Source organism: Chiloscyllium punctatum, chromosome 41 (assembly GCF_047496795.1).
Source record: "Chiloscyllium punctatum isolate Juve2018m chromosome 41, sChiPun1.3, whole genome shotgun sequence".
Taxonomy (NCBI): domain Eukaryota; kingdom Metazoa; phylum Chordata; class Chondrichthyes; order Orectolobiformes; family Hemiscylliidae; genus Chiloscyllium; species Chiloscyllium punctatum.
The window spans coordinates 62287360-62312793 of record NC_092779.1 but is presented as its reverse complement, the minus strand read 5'-3'; the positions used below and the strand labels follow the sequence as shown (position 1 = coordinate 62312793).

Below are 25434 nucleotides of genomic sequence, written 5' to 3'. Positions count from 1 at the left end.
TAATGGGTGTCAGAATGTTCCACTATGGTTATCCCATCCTGCCCCTGCATTCCACAGACCACAGATTCCCAGTGGTCTTCATGCTTTAACCCTTCCTATGGTTTCATGGTCTTTATTTTCCATTGACCTCACTCCAACAACAATACCATTTATTAGTTAAACAGGATGGAAGACAGCATCAATTCTCAGGAAGTGTTTTACTGTTTCTGTTTTTGTTAAAACACTTGGGCGGTGTGCTGGCTCAGTCAGGAGACTGTCTGTGTGGTGTTTGCACATTCACCCTGTGTCTGCGTGGGTTTCCTCCGGGTGCTCCGGTTTCCTCCCACAGTCCAAAGATGTGTAGGTCAGGTGGATTGGTCATGCTCAATTGCCCGTAGTGTTCGGTACATTAGTCAGAGGGAAATTGGCCTGGGTGGGTTACTCTCCGGAGGGTCGGTGTGGATTGTTTCCACACTGTCGGGAATCTAATCTATTTATGACATAACATCATACATAGTAATCTGAGATTGACCAGGTTCTGAATTTATTGTTACAATGGTTAAAGACTGTCACCTATATGCCCATCTCTCGTCAACTGGTCTGTTGAATTTCCCTCATGTTTTGCTCGATATACCAAGTGGGAAGTTGCTCAGTGACATCTTAATTAGGTTACTCCGAAGTCCAAGCCCTCAAACAATAAAGTGCTCCTTTGAGATTAAATTTAAAGGTGTTTCTCTGCAAATGGCCAGACTCAAAATGATCACAGCAGATTCAGCCTTCACTTCACAGCAAAGTATCATCTTCCTTTAAATGGGAATATACATCATCTTAAAAGCTAAGGAAATAATTGTGACTTTAAATAAATACTTCCAGTAACTAACATAATCCAATAAATATTGATTCCTTTTGATATTTTTTACTGGAACTGTTAAGCTCAGACTATTATAAAGTTGTTTAAAACATAAGGAACTACAACTACATTAACATTGAAATGACTAATGTGGACTATTAGACCACTCACAACATTCTTAAGCAGGCAGCCCAGAGCATAACATTGCAGTTTGTTTCGATAAGTGTACAGTGAAAATTACCTGGAATAAAATAGCTCGGTTGCTGACTAGATTTTAAACAGGCACAATCATTACTCACAAAATTACACAAAGAACAAAGAACCCCTACAGAACCCCACCTATCCAGCTCGACGTAATTATGCTGTTCCGAGTACATCAGTTCCAATGTTAAACATCAGTATCAATGCTTCAAGTTGAAGTTGGAGGGCAGAAAAGAGAGTTTCTACACAACTCCCTGTTGAACTTTGCAAACCTGTTCAGCTTAGCTCAGCTAAAGAGCTGACCACTGCCCTTTGATTATGTCGGTGAGTTGTCAAGCACGATCACTTTGGCCTGAAGGCTCATCTGTTTACATGTAAACAAAAGGCCTCTTCAAATCCTTTTTATCTCTGTACCACACCAGACTGATCGGAACCTGCACCCCCCCCCCCTCCTCCTCCAACAAAAAATCAAGGACAGAGTCTCCTTGAGCCAAGGAACAGCTTTCAGATAAAAATGGACGAGTTTTGTGACACTAAAGAAAGTCCACATTTTTGTTTCAAATGCAATCCCACTGTCTCTGATTACAGATAGTAGCTTTAATTTGGACCCTTGCCAAGTCTAACCTCAATCCTCCAATGTGTAGTCAGCAAACAATCAAACTGCAAGGTCTTGCTTCTTTCAGCAGAAGGACTGCAGTAGTTATTGGGGAGACAGACAGAGGAAGCCGAATCCAGACTGATTAATTCACCAGACTTGGTGCAGTTAATATACTGGTGCAATTATTTTCTGCTCACAACATTTAAAATTCAGTCCTCAGTTATAACTATGTGATCTTTGTTCAGTCTCATTCAACGATGCATGGTTCATCGCAGCTTCTCCCAAGAATTGGGATACAATGTCAGGACAATAAACTTTCCCAAAGTTATTAAGGTTCGAGGGAATGCAGTGAATTGTCACTTTGTTTCAGCACCTGTCAACACAAGTTGTCACCTGCTCCTTTTTCAAATGCACACACTTTTGTTCCACACACAAATCTCTTCACATCACCAAAATCATTTTTCTTGTTTCATATTATCTATTTTTTAAAAATATTACACATTCTGGACAAGATGGATTTTGGCCTGCATTGATGCAGCAATATTCTATAATTTAAAACCAGCTTTCAGGGGAATATCAATAATGGTTTGAACTCACACCAAGCATAGCACAATAGTGTCTGCTGTTCAAATTTTTTTTAAAATCCTGCGCTAACATGCCTCAGCAATGTATAACTTTTCCACTGTCTTGTGGACTCTAGTGAGACCGTCAATCAAGGAGTACACAGTGGGATTTAGGTAAAGTATTGTTACTTCTGCAATCATAATTACTTGAGCAAGGTAAATACACTCACACCAGTGGAGAATTGTTTCAACCAAGAGCTGAGTTAACAAGAATGAAAACTATGTGAAGGAAATATATAATTGTTTTTGTATTATCTCAGATGTGCATACAAGAATGAAACATGCCTGTAAACAATGGTAGATGTTATAGACAAATAGATAAGGTGCTGTGAGGGTGGAGGTTAAGCCAGATATGCCTGTACAAACAGTAGTTCGAAGCATCTGTTTCCCACTTCTGTAAAAACAAAAACAAACCCCAATTATAGGGTCATAGAGCTCAATATGGATGAGGAATGGGAGGGAATGTTACAAGGGAAACAGATGGCAGTGAAGGAGGATATACCTAACAATGGGCCGCAGCAGGATGTGGTGAAATAGCCAAGCAAGACTTCTACTTTGTTATGTACAAGGCTGGATACGGCAAGAGATAAACAACAGTAATGGGCACCAGGTTGGGAGGAGTGAATCCTATATAAGATATGGACTTGCTAAACTCTGGGTGCCTTACGGCAGGCACCACGCTTGCAAGTGTATCATAAACAATACTGATTGCTTCAGATCTTGTCTCTGACTGAAATTATTGAAGTGCATGAGCTTTGTTTCTCAAAACTGGGGGTTCATCCGGGATATTCTTCCATTGCTGGGGGGAGTGGCTGGCCCTGGACACTGGGAAGACATGTCCCGTTCCCGATTGAGGAGCGGTCTCGTGTCCCAGTTTGGTCCGCTCCCTTGGGTGACTGGTATGAATCCCACAAGAGAGACATCTGAATCAGACAGTGACCGGAGGTCGATAGAAAATACAGCAGAAAGGGGCAAGGCAACTCTGTGCACAGACCAAGGTAAGAAACCTGACTTTTAAGTATTGCCTTGGTGGCTGAGAAAAGGGGTATTTAATCGCTGAGGGACTGGCGAGGGTCCTGAGAAATGGAGGGTAGGCAGAGTAAGTCAAACTGTGACAAAGTAAAGGAAGAAAAAGTCCCTGCTAACATTCCTCCAGAAAGTCCGTTGGGGAGGATGTTGCGGGAATGGACAAGTAAGACTTGTACAAGGGAAAAAGATAAAAGAAAATGATGAAATATTGTTGTTTATTACGGACCAAAGAACCAATCCTTCGTCCGGCTGTCTTCTGACCAAAGTATGGTTCGGACGAGGATTGGGCATATCAGTATTTAGATTTGTATGTGAATGAAAAAACAACCTTTTAGTCAAGAGGAGGCGGACTATGCGTCTTGTTGGAAGGGCAGTTTGGGAATGATGGTAGTAAAGACAAAGGATTCCCCCTCTGCCCCACCCAGTCTCTGGGATCCTCTTGGCTGCTTCCCCCCGCTCCCCCCCCCCGTACCATAAAATCAGATTAGGTGGAAATGGAGGAGGAGGAGGAGAGACAGATAGACGGGGACAGGGAACGGATGACCCACAAGAGGAGGAAGAAGGGGCGGTGGATGGGGATGTTTTTGTCCCAGACCCTCAATCCTCATCGAAAGAAAAGGAAGATAAAGTAGATGTTGAGGAGACCTCCGGAGTATCTAAACGAAAGCCCTAGGGGAGGAAAACAAAAAAAGGGGAAGAACGTAAAGAGTTATCCCCTTCGGGAGGTACCAGTAGGGGACAAAGAGATTGGGTTTGTAAGTGCCCCCCTCACCAGTGGGGAGGTCAGAACATTTAAAAAGGAGATGAAGGTCCTGGTTGAGGATCCGGTAGGGTTGTCTGAACAAATTGATCAATTCTTGGGGCCCAGTCTGTACACATGGACTGAGTTAATGTCTATTTTGAATATCCTATTTACTGGGAAAGAAAGGGGACTTATTCGAGGAGCATCCATTAAAATATGGGACAGGGAATATCCCACTGGGGATGGGGATGCTGGACAGGGAGAGGTGAAGTTTCCCCTCAGAGACCCCCAGTGGGAAAACCAAAACCCGGATCATAGAGAAACAATGAGGAATTGAAAGACCTGATTCTAAAAGGAATAAGAGAGGCAGTTCCAAAGTCGCAGAATTTGACTAAAGCCTTTGAAGTTAGACAGGAGAAAGATGAGACTCCCTCAGCTTTCTTGAAAAGATTATGAGACTCAATGCGGAAATATTCTGGAATGAACCCTGAGGACCCAGTGGCACAGGGTCTTTTGAAAGTACATTTTGTGACAAAGGCATGGCCAGACATACAGAGAAAGATACAGAAGATAGAAGGGTAGAGTGAAAAAGCATGAGATGAATTATTAAGAGAGGCACAGAAAGTGTTTGTAAAGAGAGAGGATGAGAGACAGAAACAGAAGGTGAAAATGATGGGAGCTACGGTTGGTGAGGTAGTTCAGAAAAGAATGGGACCAATAGTGAGCAACTGGAGGGTGGGTGCAGCATGTAGGACAGAGAGGGAGAGGGAGAGGAGAGGAGAGGACAAGGGGCAGAGGGAGAGGGAGAGGACAAGGGGGAGAGGGAGAGGGAGAGGACAAGGGGGAGAGGGAGAGGGGGAGAGGGAGAGGGAGAGGGGGGAGAGGGAGAGGGAGAGGACAAGGGGGAGAGGGAGAGGGAGAGGACAAGGGGGAGAGGGAGAGGGAGAGGACAAGGGGGAGAGGACAAGGGGGAGAGGGAGAGGGAGAGGGAGAGGACAAGGGGGAGAGGGAGAGGACAAGGGGGAGAGGGAGAGGGAGAGGACAAGGGGGAGAGGGAGAGGGAGAGGACAAGGGGGAGAGGGAGAGGGAGAGGACAAGGACAAGGGGGAGAGGGAGATGGAGAGGGAGAGGACAAGGGGGAGAGGGAGAGGACAAGGGGGAGGACAAGGGGGAGAGGGAGAGGACAAGGGGGAGGACAAGGGGGGAGACAAGGGGGAGAGGGAGAGGGAGAGGACAAGGGGGAGAGGACAAGGGGGAGAGGGAGAGGGAGAGGACAAGGGGGAGAGGGAGAGGGAGAGGACAAGGGGGAGAGGGAGAGGGAGAGGACAAGGGGCAGAGGGAGAGGGAGAGGACAAGGGGGAGAGGGATAGGGAGAGGACAAGGGGGAGAGGGAGAGGGGGAGAGGACAAGGGGGAGAGGGAGAGGGGGAGAGGGAGAGGGAGAGGACAAGGGGGAGAGGGAGAGGGAGAGGACAAGGGGGGAGAGGGAGAGGGAGAGGGAGAGGACAAGGGGGAGAGGGATAGGGGGAGAGGACAAGGGGGAGAGGGAGAGGGGGAGAGGGAGAGGGAGAGGACAAGGGGGAGAGGGAGAGGGAGAGGACAAGGGGGAGAGGGAGAGGGAGAGGACAAGGGGGAGAGGGAGAGGGAGAGGACAAGGGGGAGAGGACAAGGGGAGAGGGAGAGGGAGAGGACAAGGGGGAGAGGGAGAGGACAAGGGGGAGAGGGAGAGGACAAGGGGGAGAGGGAGAGGGAGAGGACAAGGACAAGGGGGAGAGGGAGAGGGAGAGGGAGAGGACAAGGGGGAGAGGGAGAGGACAAGGGGGAGGACAAGGGGGAGAGGGAGAGGGAGAGGACAAGGGGGAGAGGGAGAGGGAGAGGACAAGGGGGAGAGGACAAGGGGGAGAGGGAGAGGGAGAGGACAAGGGGGAGAGGGAGAGGACAAGGGGGAGAGGACAAGGGTGAGAGGGAGAGGACAAGGGGGAGAGGACAAGGGGGAGAGGGAGAGGGAGAGGGAGAGGACAAGGGGGAGAGGGAGAGGGAGAGGACAAGGGGAGAGGAGAGGGAGAGGACAAGGGGGAGAGGGAGAGGGGGAGCGGGAGACGGAGAGGACAAGGGGGGAGAGGGAGAGGAGAGGACAAGGGGAGAGGGAGAGGGGGGGGACAAGGGTGAGAGGGAGAGGGAGAGGACAAGGGTGAGAGGGAGAGGGGAGAGGACAAGGGGGAGAGGGAGAGGGAGAGGACAAGGGGGAGAGGGAGAGGGAGAGGACAAGGGTGAGAGGGAGAGGGAGAGGACAAGGGGGAGAGGGAGAGGGAGAGGACAAGGGGGAGAGGGAGAGGGAGAGGGAGAGGACAAGGGGGAGAGGGATAGGGAGAGGACAAGGGGAGAGGGAGAGGGAGAGGACAAGGGGGAGAGGGAGAGTACAAGGGGGAGAGGAGAGGGAGAGGACAAGGGGGAGAGGGAGAGGACAAGGGGGAGAGGGAGAGGACAAGGGGGAGAGGGAGAGGGAGAGGACAAGGGGGAGAGGGAGAGGGAGAGGACAAGGACAAGGGGGAGAGGGAGAGGGAGAGGACAAGGGGGAGAGGGAGAGGACAAGGGGGAGAGGGAGAGGGGGAGAGGGAGAGGGAGAGGACAAGGGGGAGAGGGAGAGGACAAGGGGGAGAGGGAGAGGGGGAGAGGGAGAGGGAGAGGACAAGGGGGAGAGGGAGAGGTAGAGGGAGAGGACAAGGGGGAGAGGGAGAGGGGGAGAGGGAGAGGGAGAGGACAAGGGGGAGAGGGAGAGGGAGAGGACAAGGGGGAGAGGACAAGGGGGAGAGGGAGAGGGAGAGGACAAGGGGGAGAGGGAGAGGACAAGGGGGAGAGGGAGAGGACAAGGGGGAGAGGGAGAGGGAGAGGACAAGGGGGAGAGGGAGAGGACAAGGGGGAGAGGGAGAGGACAAGAGGGAGAGGGAGAGGACAAGAGGGAGAGGGAGAGGACAAGAGGGAGAGGGAGAGGACAAGGGGGAGAGGGAGAGGACAAGGGGGAGAGGGAGAGGGAGAGGACAAGGGGGAGAGGGAGAGGACAAGGGGGAGAGGGAGAGGACAAGGGGGAGAGGGAGAGGGAGAGGGAGAGGACAAGGGGGAGAGGGAGAGGGAGAGGAAAACGACAAGGGGGAGAGGGAGAGGACAAGGGGGAGAGGGAGAGGGGGAGAGGGAGAGGGAGAGGACAAGGGGGAGAGGGAGAGGACAAGGGGGAGAGGACAAGGGGGAGAGGACAAGGGGAGAGGGAGAGGACAAGGGGGAGAGGGAGAGGGGGAGAGGGAGAGGGAGAGGACAAGGGGGAGAGGGAGAGGGGGAGAGGTAGAGGGAGAGGACAAGGGGGAGAGGGAGAGGGGGAGAGGGAGAGGGAGAGGACAAGGGGGAGAGGGAGAGGGAGAGGAAAAGGGGGAGAGGACAAGGGGGAGAGGGAGAGGGAGAGGACAAGGGGGAGAGGGAGAGGACAAGGGGGAGAGGGAGAGGACAAGGGGGAGAGGGAGAGGACAAGGGGGAGAGGGAGAGGGAGAGGACAAGGGGGAGAGGGAGAGGACAAGGGGGAGAGGGAGAGGACAAGGGGGAGAGGGAGAGGACAAGAGGGAGAGGGTGAGGACAAGAGGGAGAGGGAGAGGACAAGGGGGAGAGGGAGAGGGAGAGGGAGAGGGAGAGGACAAGGGGGAGAGGGAGAGGGAGAGGACAAGGGGGAGAGGGAGAGGGAGAGGACAAGGGGGAGAGGGAGAGGGAGGGGACAAGGGGGAGAGGGAGAGGGAGAGGGAGAGGACAAGGGGGAGAGGGAGAGGGAGAGGACAAGGGGGAGAGGGAGAGGACAAGGGGGAGAGGGAGAAAGAGAGGACAAGGGGGAGAGGGAGAGGGAGAGGACAAGGGGGAGAGGGAGAGGACAAGGGGGAGAGGGAGAGGGAGAGGACAAGGGGGAGAGGGAGAGGGAGAGGGAGAGGGAGAGGGAGAGGGAGAGGACAAGGGGGAGAGGGAGAGGGAGAGGACAAGGGGGAGAGAGAGAGGGAGAGGACAAGGGGGAGAGGGAGAGGGAGAGGACAAGGGGGAGAGGGAGAGGACAAGGGGGAGAGGGAGAGGGAGAGGACAAGGGGGAGAGGGAGAGGGAGAGGACAAGGACAAGGGGGAGAGGGAGAGGGAGAGGACAAGGGGGAGAGGGAGAGGGGGAGAGGGAGAGGACAAGGGGGAGAGGGAGAGGGAGAGGACAAGGGGGAGAGGGAGAGGGAGAGGGAGAGGACAAGGGGGAGAGGGAGAGGGAGAGGACAAGGGGGAGAGGGAGAGGGAGAGGACAAGGGGGAGAGGGAGAGGGGGAGAGGGAGAGGGAGAGGACAAGGGGGAGAGGGAGAGGGGGAGAGGGAGAGGACAAGGGGGAGAGGGAGAGGACAAGGGGGAGGACAAGGGGGAGAGGGAGAGGACAAGGGGGAGAGGGAGAGGGAGAGGACAAGGGGGAGAGGGATAGGGAGAGGGAGAGGACAAGGGGGAGAGGGAGAGGACAAGGGGGAGAGGGAGAGGGAGAGGACAAGGGGGAGAGGGAGAGGGAGAGGACAAGGGGGAGAGGGAGAGGGAGAGGACAAGGGGGATAGGGAGAGGGAGAGGACAAGGACAAGGGGGAGAGGGAGAGGGAGAGGACAAGGGGGAGAGGGAGAGGGGGAGAGGGAGAGGGAGAGGACAAGGGGGAGAGGGAGAGGGGGAGAGGGAGAGGACAAGGGGGAGAGGGAGAGGACAAGGGGGAGGACAAGGGGGAGAGGGAGAGGACAAGGGGGAGAGGGAGAGGGAGAGGACAAGGGGGAGAGGGATAGGGAGAGGGAGAGGACAAGGGGGAGAGGGAGAGGACAAGGGGGAGAGGGAGAGGACAAGGGGGAGAGGGAGAGGGAGAGGACAAGGGGGAGAGGGAGAGGACAAGGGGGAGAGGGAGAGGGTGAGGACAAGGGGGAGAGTGAGAGGGAGAGGACAAGGGGGAGAGGGAGAGGGAGAGGACAAGGGGGAGAGGGAGAGGACAAGGGGGAGAGGGAGAGGGAGAGGACAAGGGGGAGAGGGAGAGGGAGAGGACAACGGGGAGAGTGTGAGGGAGAGGACAAGGACAAGGGGGAGAGGGAGAGGGAGAGGACAAGGGGGAGAGGACAAGGGGGAGAGGGAGAGGGGGAGAGGGAGAGGACAAGGGGGAGAGGGAGAGGGAGAGGGAGAGGACAAGGGGGAGAGGACAAGGGGGAGAGGGAGAGGACAAGGGGGAGAGGGAGAGGGAGAGGACAAGGGGGAGAGGGAGAGGGAGAGGACAAGGACAAGGGGGAGAGGGAGAGGGAGAGGACAAGGACAAGGGGGAGAGGGAGATGGAGAGGACAAGGGGGAGAGGGAGAGGGAGAGGACAAGGGGGAGAGGGAGAGGGGGAGAGGGAGAGGACAAGGGGGAGAGGGAGAGGACAAGGGGGAGGTCAAGGGGGAGAGGGAGAGGACAAGGGGGAGAGGGAGAGGGAGAGAACAAGGGGGAGAGGGATAGGGAGAGGGAGAGGACAAGGGGGAGAGGGAGAGGACAAGGGGGAGAGGGAGAGGATAAGGGGGAGAGGGAGAGGGAGAGGACAAGGGGGAGAGGGAGAGGGAGAGGACAAGGGGGAGAGGGAGAGGGAGAGGACAAGGGGGAGCGGGAGCGGGAGAGGACAAGGGGGAGAGGGAGAGGGAGAGGACAAGGGGGAGAGGGAGAGGACAAGGGGGAGCGGGAGAGGGAGAGGACAATGGGGAGAGGGAGAGGGAGAGGACAAGGGGGAGAGGGAGAGGGGGAGAGGGAGAGGGAGAGGACAAGGGGGAGAGGGAGACGGGGAGAGGGAGAGGACAAGGGGAAGAGGGAGAGGACAAGGGGGAGGACAAGGGGGAGAGGGAGAGGACAAGGGGGAGAGGGAGAGGGAGAGGGAGAGGACAAGGGGGAGAGGGAGAGGACAAGGGGGAGAGGGAGAGGGAGAGGACAAGGGGGAGAGGGAGAGGGAGAGGACAAGGGGGAGAGGGAGAGGGAGAGGACAAGGGGGAGAGGGAGAGGACAAGGGGGAGAGGGAGAGGGAGAGGACAAGGGGGAGAGGGAGAGGGAGAGGACAAGGGGGAGAGGGAGAGGACAAGGGGGAGAGGGAGAGGGAGAGGACAAGGGGGAGAGGGAGAGGACAAGGGGCAGAGGGAGAGGGAGAGGACAAGGACAAGGGGGAGAGGGAGAGGGTGAGGACAAGGGGGAGAGGGAGAGGACAAGGGGGAGAGGGAGAGGGGGAGAGGGAGAGGGAGAGGACAAGGGGGAGAGGGAGAGGGAGAGGGAGAGGACAAGGGAGAGAGGACAAGGGGAAGAGGGAGAGGACAAGGGGGAGAGGGAGAGGGAGAGGACAAGGGGGAGAGGGAGAGGGAGAGGACAAGGGGGAGAGGGAGAGGGAGAGGACAAGGGGGAGAGGGAGAGGGAGAGGACAAGGGGGAGAGGGAGAGGACAAGGGGGAGGACAAGGGGGAGAGGGAGAGGGAGAGGGAGAGGACAAGGGGGAGAGGGAGAGGGAGAGGACAAGGGGGAGAGGGAGAGGGAGAGGACAAGGGGGAGAGGTAGAGGGAGAGGACAAGGGGGAGAGGGAGAGGACAAGGGGGAGGACCAGGGGGAGAGGGAGAGGACAAGGGGGAGAGGTAGAGGGAGAGGACAAGGGGGAGAGGGATAGGGAGAGGGAGAGGACAAGGGGGAGAGGGAGAGGACAAGGGGGAGAGGGAGAGGGAGAGGACAAGGGGGAGAGGGAGAGGGAGAGGACAAGGGGGAGAGGGAGAGGACAAGGGGGAGAGGGAGAGGACAAGGGGGAGAGGGAGAGGGAGAGGACAAGGGGGAGAGGGAGAGGGAGAGGACAAGGGGGAGAGGGAGAGGACAAGGGGGAGAGGGAGAGGGAGAGGACAAGGGGGAGAGGGAGAGGACAAGGGGGAGAGGGAGAGGACAAGGGGGAGAGGGTGAGGGAGAGGAAAAGGGGGAGAGGGAGAGGGAGAGGACAAGGGGGAGAGGGAGAGGGAGAGGACAAGGGGGTGAGGGAGAGGACAAGGGGGAGAGGGAGAGGGAGAGGATAAGGGGGAGAGGGAGAGGACAAGGGGGAGATGGAGAGGGAGAGGACAAGGACAAGGGGGAGAGGGAGAGGGAGAGGACAAGGGGGAGAGGGAGAGGACAAGGGGGAGAGGGAGAGGGAGAGGACAAGGGGGAGAGGGAGAGGGAGAGGGAGAGGACAAGGGGGAGAGGACAAGGGGGAGAGGGAGAGGGAGAGGACAAGGGGGAGAGGGAGAGGGAGAGGACAAGGACAAGGGGGAGAGGGAGAGGGAGAGGGAGAGGACAAGGGGGAGAGGGAGAGGACAAGGACAAGGGGGAGAGGGAGAGGGAGAGGGAGAGGACAAGGGGGAGAGGGAGAGGGGGAGAGGGAGAGGACAAGGGGGAGAGGGAGAGGGAGAGGGAGAGGGAGAGGACAAGGGGGAGAGGACAAGGGGGAGAGGGAGAGGGAGAGGACAAGGGGGAGAGGACAAGGGGGAGAGGGAGAGGGAGAGGACAAGGGGGAGAGGGAGAGGGAGAGGACAAGGGGGAGAGGGAGAGGACAAGGGGGAGAGGGAGATGGAGAGGACAAGGACAAGGGGGAGAGGGAGAGGGAGAGGACAAGGGGGAGAGGGAGAGGACAAGGGGGAGAGGGAGAGGGAGAGGGAGAGGACAAGGGGGAGAGGGAGAGGGAAGAGGACAAGGGGGAGAGGACAAGGGGGAGAGGGAGAGGACAAGGGGGAGAGGGGAGAGGACAAGGGGGAGGACAAGGGGGAGAGGGAGAGGACAAGGGGGAGAGGGAGAGGGAGAGGACAAGGGGGAGAGGGATAGGGAGAGGACAAGGGGGAGAGGGAGAGGACAAGGGGGAGAGGGAGAGGGACAAGGGGGAGAGGGAGAGGGAGAGGACAAGGGGGAGAGGAGGAGGGAGAGGACAAGGGGGAGAGGGAGAGGGAGAGGACAAGGGGGAGAGGGAGAGGGAGAGGACAAGGGGGAGAGGGAGAGGGAGAGGACAAGGGGGAGAAGGAGAGGGAGAGGACAAGGGGGAGAGGGAGAGGACAAGGGGGAGAGGGAGAGGGAGAGGACAAGGGGGAGAGGGAGAGGACAAGGGGGAGAGGGAGAGGGAGAGGACAAGGACAAGGACAAGGGGGAGAGGGAGAGGGAGAGGACAAGGGGGAGAGGGAAGAGGACAAGGGGGAGAGGGAGAGGGAGAGGACAAGGGGGAGAGGGAGAGGGAGAGGACAAGGGGGAGAGGACAAGGGGGAGAGGGAGAGGACAAGGGGTAGAGGGAGAGGGAGAGGACAAGGGGGAGAGGGAGAGGGAGAGGACAAGGGGGAGAGGGAGAGGGAGAGGACAAGGACAAGGGGGAGAGGGAGAGGGAGAGGGAGAGGACAAGGGGGAGAGGGAGAGGACAAGGGGGAGGACAAGGGGGAGAGGGAGAGGGAGAGGGAGAGGACAAGGGGGAGAGGACAAGGGGAAGAGGGAGAGGGAGAGGGACAAGGGGGAGAGGGAGAGGACAAGTGGGAGAGGGAGAGGGAGAGGACAAGGGGGAGAGGGAGAGGACAAGGGGGAGGACAAGGGGGAGAGGGAGAGGACAAGGGGGAGAGGGAGAGGGAGAGGGAGAGGACAAGGGGGAGAGGGATAGGGAGAGGGAGAGGACAAGGGGGAGAGGGAGAGGACAAGGGGGAGAGGGAGAGGGAGAGGACAAGGGGGAGAGGGAGAGGGAGAGGACAAGGGGGAGAGGGAGAGGGAGAGGACAAGGGGGAGAGGGAGAGGGAGAGGACAACGGGGAGAGGGAGAGGACAAGGGGGAGAGGGAGAGGGAGAGGACAAGGGGGGAGAGGGAGAGGACAAGGGGGAGAGGGAGAGGGAGAGGGACAAGGACAAGGGGGGAGAGGGAGAGGGAGAGGACAAGGGGGAGAGGGAGAGGACAAGGGGGAGAGGGAGAGGACAAGGGGGAGAGGGAGAGGGAGAGGAAGAGGACAAGGGGGTGAGGACAAGGGGGAGAGGGAGAGGACAAGGGGGAGAGGGAGAGGACAAGGGGGGAGAGGGAGAGGGAGAGGACAAGGGGGAGAGGGAGAGGGAGAGGACAAGGACAAGGGGGAGAGGGAGAGGGAGAGGGAGAGGACAAGGGGGAGAGGGAGAGGACAAGGGGGAGAGGGAGAGGGAGTGGGAGAGGACAAGGGGAGAGGACAAGGGGGAGAGGGAGAGGGAGAGGACAAGGGGGAGAGGGAGAGGACAAGGGGGAGGACAAGGGGGAGAGGGAGAGGGATAGGGAGAGGACAAGGGGGAGAGGACAAGGGGGAGAGGGAGAGGGAGAGGACAAGGGGGAGAGGGAGAGGACAAGTGGGAGAGGGAGAGGGAGAGGACAAGGGGGAGAGGGAGAGGACAAGGGGGAGGACAAGGGGGAGAGGGAGAGGACAAGGGGGAGAGGGAGAGGGAGAGGGAGAGGACAAGGGGGAGAGGGATAGGGAGAGGGAGAGGACAAGGGGGAGAGGGAGAGGACAAGGGGGAGAGGGAGAGGGAGAGGACAAGGGGGAGAGGGAGAGGGAGAGGACAAGGGGGAGAGGGAGAGGGAGAGGACAAGGGGGAGAGGGAGAGGGAGAGAGGACAACGGGGAGAGGGAGAGGACAAGGGGAGAGGGAGAGGGAGAGGACAAGGACAAGGGGGAGAGGGAGAGGGAGAGGACAAGGGGGAGAGGGAGAGGACAAGGGGGAGAGGGAGAGGACAAGGGGGAGAGGGAGAGGAAGAGGACAAGGGGGTGAGGACAAGGGGGAGAGGGAGAGGACAAGGGGGAGAGGGAGAGGACAAGGGGGAGAGGGAGAGGGAGAGGACAAGGGGGAGAGGGAGAGGGAGAGGACAAGGACAAGGGGGAGAGGGAGAGGGAGAGGGAGAGGACAAGGGGGAGAGGGAGAGGACAAGGGGGAGAGGGAGAGGGAGTGGGAGAGGACAAGGGGGAGAGGACAAGGGGGAGAGGGAGAGGGAGAGGACAAGGGGGAGAGGGAGAGGACAAGGGGGAGAGGGAGAGGGAGAGGACAAGGGGGAGAGGGAGAGGGAGAGGACAAGGGGGAGAGGGAGAGGGAGAGGACAAGGGGGAGAGGGAGAGGACAAGGGGGAGAGGGAGAGGGAGAGGACAAGGGGAGAGGGAGAGGGAGAGAACAAGGACAAGGGGGAGAGGGAGAGGGAGAGGACAAGGGGGGAGAGGGAGAGGACAAGGGGGAGAGGGAGAGGGGGAGAGGGAGAGGGAGAGGACAAGGGGGAGAGGACAAGGGGGAGAGGGAGAGGACAAGGGGGAGAGGGAGAGGGAGAGGACAAGGGAGAGAGGGAGAGGGAGAGGACAAGGGGGAGAGGGAGAGGGAGAGGACAAGGACAAGGGGGGAGAGGGAGAGGGAGAGGGAGAGGACAAGGGGGAGAGGGAGAGGGGGAGAGGGAGAGGACAAGGGGGAGAGGGAGAGGGAGAGGGAGAGGACAAGGGGGAGAGGACAAGGGGGAGAGGGAGAGGGAAAGGACAAGGGGGAGAGGGAGAGGACAAGGGGGAGAGGGAGAGGACAAGGGGGAGAGGGAGAGGGAGAGGACAAGGGGGAGAGGGAGAGGGAGAGGACAAGGGGGAGAGGCAGAGGACAAGGGGGAGAGGGAGAGGGAGAGGACAAGGGGGAGAGGGAGAGGACAAGGGGGAGAGGGAGAGGGAGAGGACAAGGGGGAGAGGGAGAGGGAGAGGACAAGGACAAGGGGGAGAGGGAGAGGGAGAGGACAAGGGGGAGAGGGAGAGGACAAGGGGGAGAGGGAGAGGGGGAGAGGGAGAGGGAGAGGACAGGGGAGAGGGAGAGGGAGAGGGGAGAGGGAGAGGACAAGGGGAGAGGACAAGGGGGAGAGTGAGAGGACAAGGGGGAGAGGGAGAGGGAGAGGACAAGGGAGAGAGGGAGAGGGAGAGGACAAGGGGGAGAGGGAGAGGGAGAGGACAAGGACAAGGGGGAGAGGGAGAGGGAGAGGGAGAGGACAAGGGAGAGAGGGAGAGGGGAGAGGGAGAGGACAAGGGTGAGAGGGAGAGGGAGAGGGAGAGGACAAGGGGGAGAGGACAAGGGGGAGAGGGAGAGGGAAAGGACAAGGGGGAGAGGGAGAGGACAAGGGGGAGGGGGAGAGGACAAGGGGGAGAGGGAGAGGGAGAGGACAAGGGGGAGAGGGAGAGGGAGAGGACAAGGGGGAGAGGGAGAGGGAGAGGACAAGGGGGAGAGGGAGAGGACAAGGGGGAGAGGGAGAGGACAAGGGGGAGAGGGAGAGGACAAGAGGGAGAGGGAGAGGACAAGAGGGAGAGGGAGAGGACAAGAGGGAGAGGGAGAGGACAAGAGGGAGAGGGAGAGGACGAGGACAAGGGGGAGAGGGAGAGGACAAGGGGGAGAGGGAGAGGACAAGGGGGAGAGGGAGAGGACAAGGGGGAGAGGGAGAGGAACAAGAGGGAGAGGGAGAGGGCAAGAGGAAGAGGAGAGGGCAAGAGGGAGAGGGAGAGGGCAAGAGGGAGAGGGAGAGGACAAGGGGGAGAGGGAGAGGGAGAGGACAAGGGGGAGAGAGAGAGGGAGAGGACAAGAGGGAGAGGGAGAGGGAGAGGACAAGGGGGAGAGGGAGAGGACAAGGGGGAGAGGGAGAGGACAAGGGGGAGAGGGAGAGGACAAGGGGGAGAGGGAGAGGACAAGAGGGAGAGGGAGAGGACAAGAGGGAGAGGGAGCGGGCAAGAGGGAGAGGGAGAGGACAAGGGGGAGAGGGAGAGGGAGAGGACAAGGGGGAGAGGGAGAGGGAGAGGGAGAGGACAAGGCGGAGAGGGAGAGGACAAGGGGGAGAGGGAGAGGACAAGGGGGAGAGGGAGAGGACAAGGGGGAGAGGGAGAGGACAAGGGGGAGAGGGAGAGGGCAAGAGGGAGAGGGAGAGGGCAAGAGGGAGAGGGAGAGGACAAGGGGGAGAGGAGAGGGAGAGGACAAGGGGGAGAGGGAGAGGGAGAGGACAAGGGGGAGAGGGAGAGGACAAGGGGGAGAGGGAGAGGACAAGGGGGAGATGGAGAGGACAAGGGGGAGAGGGAGAGGACAAGAGGGAGAGGGAGAGGACAAGAGGGAGAGGGAGAGGACAAGAGGGAGAGGGAGAGGACAAGGGGGAGAGGGAGAGGGAGAGGACAAGGGGGAGAGGGAGAGGGAGAGGACAAGGGGTAGAGGGAGAGGGAGAGGACAAGGGGGAGAGGGAGAGCACAAGGGGGAGAGGGAGAGGACAAGGGGGAGAGGGAGAGGACAAGGGGGAGAGGGAGAGGACTAGGGGGAGAGGGAGAGGACAAGGGGGAGAGGGAGAGGACAAGGGGGAGAGGGAGAGGACAAGGGGGAGAGGGAGAGGACAAGGGGGAGAGGGAGAGGACAAGGGGGAGAGGGAGAGGACAAGAGGGAGAGGGAGAGGGCAAGAGGGAGAGGGAAGAGGGCAAGGGGGAGAGGGAGAGGACAAGGGGGAGAGGGAGAGGGAGAGGACAAGGGGGAGAGGGAGAGGGAGAGGACAAGGGGGAGAGGGAGAGGGAGAGGACAAGGGGGAGAGGGAGAGGACAAGGGGGAGAGGGAGAGGGAGAGGACAAGGGGGAGAGTGAGAGGGAGAGGACAAGGGGGGAGAGGGAGAGGACAAGAGGGAGAGGGAGAGGGCAAGAGGGAGAGGGAGAGGACAAGACGGAGAGGGAGAGGGAGAGGACAAGGGGGAGAGGGAGAGGGAGAGGACAAGGGGGAGAGGGAGAGGACAAGGGGGAGAGGGAGAGGGCAAGAGGGAGAGGGAGAGGGCAAGAGGGAGAGGAGAGGGCAAGAGGGAGAGGGAGAGGGGCAAGAGGGAGAGGGAGAGGACAAGAGGGAGAGGGAGAGGGCAAGAGGGAGAGGGAGAGGACAAGAGGGAGAGGGAGAGGGAGAGGACAAGGGGGAGAGGGAGAGGGAGAGGACAAGGGGGAGAGTGGGAGGACAAGGGGGAGAGGGAGAGGACAAGGGGGAGAGGGAGAGGACAAGGGGGAGAGGGAGAGGACAAGGGGGAGATGGAGAGGACAAGGGGGAGAGGGAGAGGACAAGAGGGAGAGGGAGAGGACAAGGGGGAGAGGGAGAGGACAAGGGGGAGAGGGAGAGGACAAGGGGGAGAGGGAGAGGACAAGGGGGAGAGGGAGAGGACAAGGGGGGAGAGGGAGAGTACAAGGGGGAGAGGGAGAGGACAAGGGGGAGAGGGGAGAGGACAAGAGGGAGAGGGTGAGGACAAGAGGGAGAGGGAGAGGGCAAGAGGGAGAGGGAGAGGACAAAGGGGAGAGGGAGAGGGAGAGGACAAGGGGGGAGAGGGAGAGGGAGAGGACAAGGGGGAGAGGGAGAGGACAAGCGGGAGAGGGAGAGGACAAGGGGGAGAGGGAGAGGACAAGGGGGAGAGGGAGAGGGAGAGGACAAGGGGGAGAGGGAGAGGACAAGAGGGAGAGGGAGAGGACAAGGGGGAGAGGGAGAGGGAGAGGGAGAGGACAAGAGGGAGAGGGAGAGGACAAGAGGGAGAGGGAGAGGGAGAGGACAAGGGGGAGAGGGAGAGGGAGAGGACAAGGGGGAGAGGGAGAGGACAAGGGGGAGAGGGAGAGGACAAGAGGGAGAGGGAGAGGACAAGAGGGAGAGGGAGAGGACAAGAGGGAGAGGGAGAGGGCAAGAGGGAGAGGGAGAGGACAAGGGGGAGAGGGAGAGGGAGAGGACAAGGGGGAGAGGGAGAGGGAGAGGACAAGGGGGAGAGGGAGAGGACAAGGGGGAGAGGGAGAGGACAAGGGGGAGAGGGAGAGGGAGAGGACAAGGGGGAGAGGGAGAGGACGAGGGGGAGAGGGAGAGGACAAGGGGGAGAGGGAGAGGGAGAGGACAAGGGGGAGAGGGAGAGGGAGAGGACAAGGGCGAGAGGGAGAGGGAGAGGACAAGAGGGAGAGGGAGAGGACAAGGGGGAGAGGGAGAGGACAAGGGGGAGCATTTGATGGAGGGTTCGAGCGACAGGGACAGAGATGGAGGTCTCCACAGGCAGGATGCTATTATTGTGGAAAGATAATAGTCACAAATGGTTTAGTGTGATAGATTTAAAGGATGCCTTTTGGGCTTGTCTCTTGGCGGAGGAAAGGAGGAATTTGTTTACCTTTGAGTGGGAAGATCCCAAGACAGGACGGAAACAGCAATACCGGTGGGCTGTGCACCCCCAGGAGTTTACGGTCTCCCTGAGTTTATTTAGATAGCTGTTAGAACAAATATTAGAGAAATTTAGCAGCCCCAAGGGGACTACCCTTTTTGCAGGATGTAGACGACCTCTTAGTAACAGGAAAAAGAAGACAAAGAGTAGTAGAAGTCACTAACAAATTATTGAATTTCCTGGGTCAGCAGGGACTGAGGGTATCTAAGAACAAACTACAATATGTGGAGTGAGAAGTGAAATACTTGGGACATTTAGTTAGTGAGGGAAAGCGAAAGATAAGCCCGGAACAGATAGAGGGAATAGTGGGAATGCCACTGCCCAGGACTTAACGGGAGTTACGTACATTTTTGGGTCTAACGGGATATTGCAGATTGTGGATTGATTCCTATGGACAGAAGACTAAGAAATTATATCTCAAACTATTAGAGGGGGAACCAAAATGTCTAAGTTGGGATGATCGGGAAAAAGAACGAGTTGAGGAACTCAAAAGAGATCTGATCCATGCCCCCGAGTCAGCCTTACCTTCTCTAGATAAACCTTTCCACCTCTTTGTTACCGTAGATAAGGGAGCGGCTCTGGGAGTATTGACCCAGAGGTGGGGAGGAATGAGACAACCAGGAGCATATCTTTCGAAGCTATTGGATCCAGTATCCCGGGGGTGGCCTGAGTGTATGCAGGCTGTGGCTGCCACTGCACTGTTGGTGGAGGAAAGCAGGAAGCTTACATTTGGGGGAGCCCTAATAGTAAGTACCCCACACCAAGTGAGAACGATCCTAAACAAAAAAGCTGGGCGATGGTTGGCAGACTCGCGGATTCTGAAATATGAGGCAATATTAATAGAAAAGGATGATCTAGTGTTGGTCACGGACAATTCTTTAAATCCAGCTGCCTTTCTTTGGAAAGGGGAAGGAGAATCTCCTTAGAATCCAGGGCACGACTGCCTTGACATTATAGAATACCAAACTAAGGTCCGCATGGACCTGAGAGATGTTCCACTTCATGCAGGAGCCCCACAATTTATAGACAGATCATCCCGGGTGACTGAAGGGAAAAGACATAATGGGTATGCAGTCGTAGACGGGATGGAAGGTAGTGTGGTGGAGGCAGGAAGGTTGCCAAATGGGTGGTCAGCTCAGACCTGCGAACTCTATGCATTGGAAAGAGCCCTTAGGGCGTTAGAAAATAAAGAGGGAACAGTATACACTGACTCTAAATATGTATTTGGTGTTGGCACGTTCGGAAAGATATGGCAGGAAAGAGGACTGATCAATACCCGGGGGAAAGAATTAGTACACGAGGAGTTGATTAAACGAGTCTTGGAGTCCCTATTACTCCCCCGAGAAATAGCAGTAGTGCATGTAAATGGTCATCAGAAAGGAAATGAACCTGAAGTTAGGGGAAATAGATTAGCCGATGAAGTGGCTAAGGAAGCAGCCCTGAACCCACAAGAAGTGGTGATCCATTCCCTAATACCTACTGTCCCAGGTCCTAGGGAAGCTCCTATATTTACTGAAAGAGAGGAAAATAATTGAGAGATTTAGGGGCTGTAAAAACAGCAGATGGGCATTGGAGGTTACCTGATGGAAGGGAAATGTTAAACAAAATGATGATGGGAGAGATTATGGCTGTCCTACACCAAGGCAGGCATTGGGGAGTACAAGCAATGTGTGATTTAGTTCTTAGGGAATATGGATGTAAAGGAATATATACAATTGTTAAACAAATATGTGAGGGATGTATAATATGCAGAAAGGTAAATCAGAAAGTCTTGAGAAAACAGACCCCAGGAGGAAGAGACCCAGGATTGAGATCCTTCCAGAGTATACAAGTAGATTATACTGAACTCCCCAGAGTAGGGAGACTAAAGTATATGTTGGTTATAGTAGATCATCGATCTGGTTGGGTTGAAGCATACTCCCGAGCTACTGCCACTGCGAGTGGGGTGTCTAAAACAATATTAGAGAACATAATTCCCCGATATGGGCTAGTGAACCATATAGATTCTGACCAAGGAACTTATTTTACCTCTAAAGTGTCACAGGGGGTAATGAAAGGGTTGGGAATTTCCTGGGAGTTCCATACTCAATGGCACCCGCCATCATCAGGAAGGGTTGAGAGAATGAACCAAACACTCAAACGACAGCTCTCTAAATTGATAATAGAAACCAGACTCCCTTGGATCAAATGTTTACCTATAGCTCTCTTGTGAGTACGAACAGCCCCAAGGAAAGATTTGGGACTATCCCCCTATGAAATCTTATTTGGATTACCTTATCTGGGAACAAATGGGGAATTGCCACTTCCCGAAACTAAAGACTTGTTCTTAAAGAAGTATATACTGGGTTTGTCCTCCTCTTTGTCTTTCCTCAGGGAACAGGGTTTATTGGCACAGACTCCACCCCTTGAATTCACCGTTCATCCCATCCGGCCGGGAGATTGGGTCTCAGTAAAATCATGGACAGAGACTAAATTACAGCCGGACTGGGAAGGGCCGTACCAGGCTCTTTTGACGACCGAAACGTTAATAAGGATGGTGGGGGAAAGGCTGGACTCACTACACTCGGATCAAAGGGCCAGTGGAAGCTGCAGTTGAGGAAGAAGTCTGGACAGTCAAATCAACGCAAGACCCACTGAAACTCAGGCTAAAGAGACTTTGAGTAACTGATGGTGACACGAGCGCGGGATTATTTCTGTAAGATTGTATATTAAGTCGTTTTGTGCTTCCCCATCATGTTTAGAATGCTGGAGATGCTTAGAGTTATGATGCTAGCTCTCTTCGTATTGGGATTTTGTCAAACACCATTTTCATATGTATTATTAACAGTCCCTGAGTCTGATAATCCACAAGTAATAGACGCTGATGTATGCAGCTTAAATTGTGGGGATGTAGATAATCAGAGACAGTCCCACAGCTCTGAGATACATCTTAATCCTATGGGGATGGCCTTGGGGATGGTACTTGGTATAATGGTCTCGTCACAGTACACCGGGCCCCCGTCCGACCAGCTCTCGATTGTCCTGATAAAAAGTGTAACCCAATATACTTAATGATAAAAAAAAACACATGGCACAGAGCAATTCTGGGGGTGGGGGGTAGGGGGGGCACCTATGAGATACAATTAAATGAAACATTTGGGATAGAAATGAAAGCAAATGGGAGGGATTTCTTGGGCTGTTGTTTTTGAATTAGCGTAGGACAGGGAAAACGGGCAGAACTACTGCGTCACCCCTCCCAATGACCCTAAAGTAGTAGAAATTACACAGGAAAAGGACTTAAAACAGACCATCGAAATAGAAACTGGGTACGGGGTTGAATGGGTAAAGTATCCTGTAAAAAGTCTGAACAAGACCAATTGTTATGTATGTGCCTCTGGTCGGACAGTGACCCAGGTGGTTCCCTTTCCGCTCGGGTGGAAGGGAGACAGGAAGGGCATGGAATGTATGATAGCCCTGTATCAGGATGAGACTGCATGGAATGATCGGAACTGTACCTCCCTATCTCTGATGTTCCCTCCCTTGGAGAAGAAAGACTCAAAATCCCCACCCCCCCCCCCACGTTTCCAGCCGCAGTCAGAAATCACACGTGGTGTGTGTGTAGACGAGGTACAAATCGGTCTGGAGACTTGGGGGGAGCTGAAATTATGTACAGAGATTAAGGATGTTACTGAAACGGAGAAGGGAGGGAACTACTCAGCACTGAAGGTTCCCCGAGTGGATCTGTGGTGGGACTGTGGAGGCAAAATAGAGAGACCCACCCTCCCTCTGGATTGGAGAGGGATATGTGGAATTGTACAGTTGGCAATTCCATTTACCCTGGCATTTGAGAAGGAAAAGCTAGTAGGGAAAAAGAGAAGGGTTAAGAGATCACTGTTAGACACTTCTTTCGATGACAGGATTTATCTCGATTCTGTAGGAGTCCCTGGGGCGGGGGGGTACCTGATGAATTCAAGGCTCGTAACCAGATTGCAGCAGGCTTTGAGTCAGCTCTCTTCTGGTGGGTAACAATTAATAAAAATATAGATTGGATAAATTACATTTTCTATAATCAACAGTGATTTATAAATTATACAAGAGATGTGGTTAAAGGAATATCAGACCAGCTTGATGTGACAAGTGGGATGGCATGGGAAAATAGAATGGCCCTTGAGATGATTCTAGCGGGAAAAGGGGGTGTGTGTGTGATGTTAGGAGGAAGCTGGTGCACCTTTATTCCTAATAACACTGCACCTGATGGTTCAATCACTCGGGCCTTAAGGGGATTGACTCCCTTAGCAGATGAACAGGCTGAGAATTCGGGAGTAGACACATCTCTCACGGGATGGCTTGAATCCTGGTTTGGAAAATGGAAGGGGGGTGGTGGTTTCTATCCTTCCTTCCCTGACAGTAGTAGCCGGGGTGTTGGTAGCCACTGGCTGTTGTATCATACCCTGTATACGAGGACTCACCCAAAGACTGATTGAGACAGCCTTAATGAAACAGATGCCCCTAAAAGGGAATCAGGCAGGGGAACTTTATCGACTAAATAATGAGGGGATGAGTGAGACCAAGATGGATGAAATCTCTGGAATGATGCTTGTGAATTTCGGGGGCGATGCTTAAAAGAAAAATTGCAGAAGGTAACAAATGGTAATTAAAGAAAATGGGGAAATTGTGGGATGTGGGAAAACTAGTGTTACTTCTGCAATTCCATTTACTTGTACAAGGCAAAAAAAACTCACACCAGTGTGTAATTGTTTTAGCCAAGAGCTGAGTCAACAAGAATGGAAACGATGTGGAGTAAATACATAATTGTTTTTGTATTAGCTAAAATTGTATGCAAGAATGAAACGTGACTGCAAAACAATGGTAGATATTACAGGCGAATAGATAAGATGCTGTGAGGGGAGGAAGTTCAGCTAGATACGCCTGTACAAACAGGAGATATAAACATCTGTTTCCCACTTTTACAGAGACACAGGAACAATCCCCAATTAAAAGGGTCATAGGGATCAGGGGAAGGTACAGATGGAGGGAGTAGATAATGGTGAAGAAAGAATATGCCGAACAATGACCTACAGCAGGATGAGGTCAAATGGCCTTGTGAGGCCAGAAATAAGCATTTTGTCACAGACAAGGCCGGATAAGGCAAGAGATAAACAGGGGTAATGGGGGTCGGTCTTAGGGAAGTGGACGATGTAAACAGGGGAGGAGCAATGAAAAACAAAAGAAACCAAATTATATAAATATTGTGTATGAATTGAATTTGGGGTGTGTATGTCCCTTGCCTTGTAGACACTGGACATCACACCCTCTTGCAAGAGTAAAATAAAGGACACTACTGATTCAGATTTTGTCTCGGACTGCAATTATTGAAGTGTGTGAGCTTTGTTTCTCATAGTTCCAGACCCTAACCCCTGGATTAATCCGGCCTATCCCACTCTCTCAGACACTGTATTCCAGACCCTAACCACTGGATTAACCCGGCCAACCCCACATTCTCTGACACTGTATTCCAGACACTAAACTCTGGATTAATCCAACCTATCCCACTCTCTCAGACACTGTATTCCAGACCCTAACCACTGGATTAACCCGGCCAACCCCACATTCTCTGACACTGTATTCCAGACACTAAACCCTGGATTAATCCAACCTATCCCACTCTCTCAGGCACTGTCTTCTCAAACCTAACCATTGGATTAATCCAGCACACCCACACTCGCAGACACCGCATTCCAGAACCTACGTCCTGGATTAATCCGGCCTATCCCAAACATTCTCGGACACTGTGTTCTAGACCCTAATCCCTGGATTAATCCGAACAATCCCACACTCTCAGACATTGTGTTCCAGAACGTAACTCGTTGATAGAATGGGCCGATCCTACACTCTCAGACACTGTGTTCCAGACCCTAGCCCCTGGATTAATCCGGCCTATCCCACACTCTAAGACACTGTGTTCCAGACCCTAACCCCTGGATTAATCCGAACAAATCCACATTCTCAAGCACTATGTTCCAGATCCTAACACCTGGATTAATCCGACCTATCCCACTCTCTCAGGAACTGTGTTCCAGACACTAACTGCTGGATTAGTCCGACCTATCCCACTCTCTCAGGAACTGTGTTCCAGTCCCTAACTCATGGATTAGTCCGGCCTATCCCACTCTCTCAGGCACTGTGTTCCAGACTCTATTCCCTGTATTAATCCTGCCTATCCTACTCTCTCAGGCACTTTGTTGCAGACACTAAACTCTGGATTAATCTGGCCTATCCAACAATGTCAGACACTCTGTTCCAGTCCCTAACTCCTGGATTAATCCAGCCTATCCAACTCTCTCAGGCACTGTGTTCCAGACCCTAACCACTGGATTGACCGGGCCTATCCCACACCCTCGGGCACTCTGTACTGACCCTAACCCCTGGATTAATTTAGCCTAACCCACACTCTCTAAAAGTGTATTCCAGACAACAAACCCTGGATTAATCCGACCTATCCTACTCTCTCAAGCACTGCTTTCCAGACCCTAAATCCTGGAATATTCCGGCCTATCCCACACTCACACACTGTGTTCCAGACCCTAACGCATAGATTAATCCAGTCTATCCCATAAACTCAGACATTGTATTCCAGACCCTAACCCATGGATTGACCCGGCCTCCCCAAACTCTCTGACACTGTGTTCCCGACCCTAACCCATGGATTGACCCGGCCTCCCCAAACTCTCTGACACTGTGTTCCAGACCCTAACCCATGGATTAATCCCGCCTATTCCACACTCTCAGATACTGTATTCCAGAGCCTAGCCCTTGGATAAATCTGGCCTATCCCACACCCTCAGACCCGTGTTCCAGACACTAATCCCTGGATTATTCCGACCTACGCCACTCTCACAAGTACTATAATCCAGACACAAACCCCTGGATTAATCCGGCCTAGCCCACATTCTCAGGCACTGTGTTCCCGACCCTAACCCCGGATTAATCTGGCCTATCCCACACTCTCAGGCACAGTGTTCCAGACCCCATTTCCTGTATTAATCCGACCTATCCCACTCTCTCAGACACTGTTTTCCAGAACCTAACCCTTGGATTAATCCGGCCTATCCCACTCTCTCAGGCACTGTGTTCCAGACTCTAACCCCTTGATTAATCCGACCAATCACACACTCTCAGACATTTTGTTCCAGAATGTAAACCCTGGATTGACCGG

At 55.0% G+C, this 25434-nt stretch overlaps 1 long non-coding RNA gene across 1 annotated transcript in view; it reads left to right on the top strand.

Moving 5' to 3' along the window:
* LOC140465139 (uncharacterized) overlaps positions 1-20877 on the top strand; it is a 38603-nt gene extending 17726 nt beyond the window's left edge. Inside the window, exon 3 of the long non-coding RNA XR_011955111.1 lies at positions 20613-20877. This is a non-coding gene — a long non-coding RNA (uncharacterized lncRNA). The remainder of the gene's footprint in view (positions 1-20612) is intronic.
* Positions 20878-25434: the final 4557 nt, after the last annotated feature.